The sequence below is a fragment of the Apium graveolens genome, chromosome 5, assembly GCF_009905375.1.
Source record: "Apium graveolens cultivar Ventura chromosome 5, ASM990537v1, whole genome shotgun sequence".
NCBI classification, from domain to species: Eukaryota; Viridiplantae; Streptophyta; class Magnoliopsida; order Apiales; family Apiaceae; genus Apium; species Apium graveolens.
Genome location: NC_133651.1, coordinates 311,415,669 through 311,418,875, shown reverse-complemented (window position 1 = coordinate 311,418,875; position 3,207 = coordinate 311,415,669). Strand labels below are relative to the sequence as shown.

At 29.8% G+C, this 3,207-nt stretch overlaps 1 long non-coding RNA gene across 1 annotated transcript; it reads left to right on the top strand.

The window, feature by feature from the left end:
* The first annotated feature begins 1,142 nt into the window (after positions 1 to 1,142).
* On the top strand, positions 1,143 to 1,601 carry LOC141723657 (uncharacterized). The gene is made up of 2 exons (XR_012576332.1): positions 1,143 to 1,198; positions 1,288 to 1,601. It is a non-coding gene; the product is annotated as an uncharacterized LOC141723657 (long non-coding RNA).
* The last annotated feature ends 1,606 nt before the right edge of the window (positions 1,602 to 3,207 follow it).

Here is a 3,207-nt window from a genome sequence, read left to right as displayed (position 1 = left end):
GGAAAATGTCGATTGTGGTTTGTTCTACGCAAGGGGGACTCGGAATTACTTACTTTCAAGATACTCGAATAGTGACTTAACATATAATATCGAGGATTAAAAGAGCCTCGGTGAAATGGCATTTTATTTGAAATATAGTCTGATCACTTGGGTATCTCAGAAATGTTAATGTGTAGCTTTGAGTTTGTGCGAAGCTCAGTTTATGGCGGCTACATGTGTTGTGTGTCATAACATGTAGCTTAGTAATTTACTTGGTTATATTAAAAATAAAAAGCATCATCCAGTGGTAATCAATATAGACAATAAATAGGTGATAGACTTGACCAAATATCATGTTTTCCATTCGAGGAGTGAGCATATCGATATTCAATATATCTTTATTCGATATTGTATGGAACATGGAAAAATTATAATCATACATATTAGTTTAGGAGACCAGCGTGCGGATATTCTAACCAAAGCCACTGTCTACTCACTACAACAAAAATAACTAAATTCCACCAACTAAAAGCCACGGACTTTAAATTCCACCGATTTCAGTGGAATTTAAGGTCAATTAGAATTTTTTTTTACGAATAAATAAAAGCCACCGCAGGCGGTGGAATTTAATGTCGGTCGCTTTTAATCGGTGGAATTTATAGTCCGTCGCTTTTGATCGGTGGAATTTAATATTGATCGTACTTTTTATTTGATAGAATTCAGTACAAATAGGCGGGAAAATTTCCCTCCAAAAATTAAAATTATTGGAAATTACCAAAATAACCAAAATCGCTGGCTTTTATATTAACAATAATTTTAAAATACTTCAATTTACCAATATTTAGATATTTTTGATATTTTATTTAATAATATAATCAATAAATTTATTACTTATGAAGGTTATTTTATCATAAATATATAAGAAATAACTTTACTTTTTAGTATGTAATTTTCACTTAATTTATAATTATTTTCTTTAAAATAATTATCATAAGTTTTTTCACATAAAATAAATTGTTTTTTGTATGTAATTTTAACAGATTTAATTTACATATTTTTATTTTGAATTGAAAGATGACAAATGTAACTAAAATTTATAAAAAAAAAATCAGAAATAAGCAAGTTAGTAGCATGATTAGCTTGTCCGTTGCTAATGTAGAATCCACACACATCTAAGTCCATTTTTCATTCTTTATCCCCATTTCCTCAGCATCTATCGGTCATAACCTTCGTATCTTTTCAGTTTTTACTTATTCTGCAAACTACTATTCTTCACATGACCCTGATGTCTCTATTTTAATGCTCCAGGATGAAGCCGGCAAATAGGAAATGGATGAAAATCCCTGAAGATTTGTAAGAGCTTAAGTGCACAAACAAAATAAACCAAGCTGAAGAAGCTTCTAGCCGTGATGAGCATATGACTGTTATTGAAAAGAAGCTTGAACAGTTTGAAGTGGCTATGGGTATTGATACTGTGAAAAGAGTCTCAAAGTTGTTAAGTTATGTAATGTTTCTTTTCTTTATTATTAGTGAATTAATGCATATTGGCATGATTGTTTTGACATACAAATTGTAACTTGATTTGAACTTGGAAATTAAAGTTTACAGATGTTTTATTTGTCTTTCATAGCAACATATAATGTAGAATTAAATCTGTATTTGCTGTAACTTGAAATCTATGTGTGTTTAACTCAAAATGAGTTAACTCAGCCCACCTATCCATTCATGAACACCTACTGAATTAATTCATTTTAAAAAAAAATATTTTATGTTAAAATCGACCGATTTGCGTGTAATTTATTTTGAGAGCGGGAGATTCAAATTTTCACAAAATTTTGAATTTAAAAATTTGAAATTTAAAATTTGATAAAAGCGACCGAAGAGCTCGGTCGATTTTAACTAAATTCCACCGATAAACTTAAATTCCACCCGCTTAAAAGCCACCAACTTGTTTCGGTCGATTTTATACTAAAGCCACCGCATGCGGTCGATTATATCTAAATTCCACCGATTTTTGGGGTGGATTTTAATGATTTTTGTTGTAGTGACTGTGAAGTTGAGAGAATGAGAGATTTGCTTGGCATTAAAAATCTGCAGTCTGGAGTTTAGATTACGGTGTTGTATGTTGAAAATATAATTTAAGCTTATGTTCAATTAATATATTTATTGTTAGAATATTCACTTGAGCACATGAGAAAAAGTCTTAGCATAGTTAAGTTTTTTAGGACTTAGTTTTATTAAGTGGTATCATTATATGAGTCTGATGCTTATTTCTAGCTAGCTAGTATTTCCATTATAGAGTAATTTGTATTGAGTTTTTTGTTAAAAAAGTAATACAATATTTTGCATTACTATATCTTCTCTCCAGTATATACAAAATTTACTTTTTGAGTTTTGTATTCATATATATCCCAGAGTTTAAGCCAATATATTTTGAATGATTCATCACAACCCTCTCTTTTTTCAAATTATTATTATTACTATTCTTAATCTCCGATCATTATTATATTCCTAATATTTATGAGAATCTAATAGGATTTATATACTACAGTTTGTTTATTAGACAAAAGCTAATAATTCTATAAGACAATGACGTTATTGGTCTTGTAAGCATTTTACATAGCGGGTGGCTGTAAAAATAATTTATGTAAACACATCAAAGGAGGATGACTGACGATCGATTTTCTTGGTTAGTAAATGCCACAAAGGGGAGAACTTAGCGAAACAAGCCATAAAAGGGAGAACTTAGCCAAACATTAATATGTTTGAACAAAAATGATTGATAGAAAGCAACCTAACTAAAAAAAGGGAGTGAAGTGAAGATGTGTAGGATAATGCTTTGTACGCTTCTGGTTACATTATACACAGTGGGTAGATGTTATATTTGCGGCTTGTCATCTTAAAAATTATAACACTTTTCGTTTGGTCGATACCCATCGATATCAAAGACTTGTTGAGAAAGCCCATTTATCTTCTCCGTATTTGTCATCATGATAGAGATTTCAATATTTGAAAATTTTATTTCAGTATACATGGATCTCTTTTCTTTACGTATTTAACCTTGCAATCCATCAAAGTTGTCAAAATTTTAAATGGTCAAGTTCTTGCATGAAGAATTCTACGGAAATTTTGTAAATTATACTCATTTGTCAATACTATATACATGTACTAGATTTTTCTATAGTGAAAGGTAAATATTTTTAAATTCTTGATTTTTTCTGCATTCTT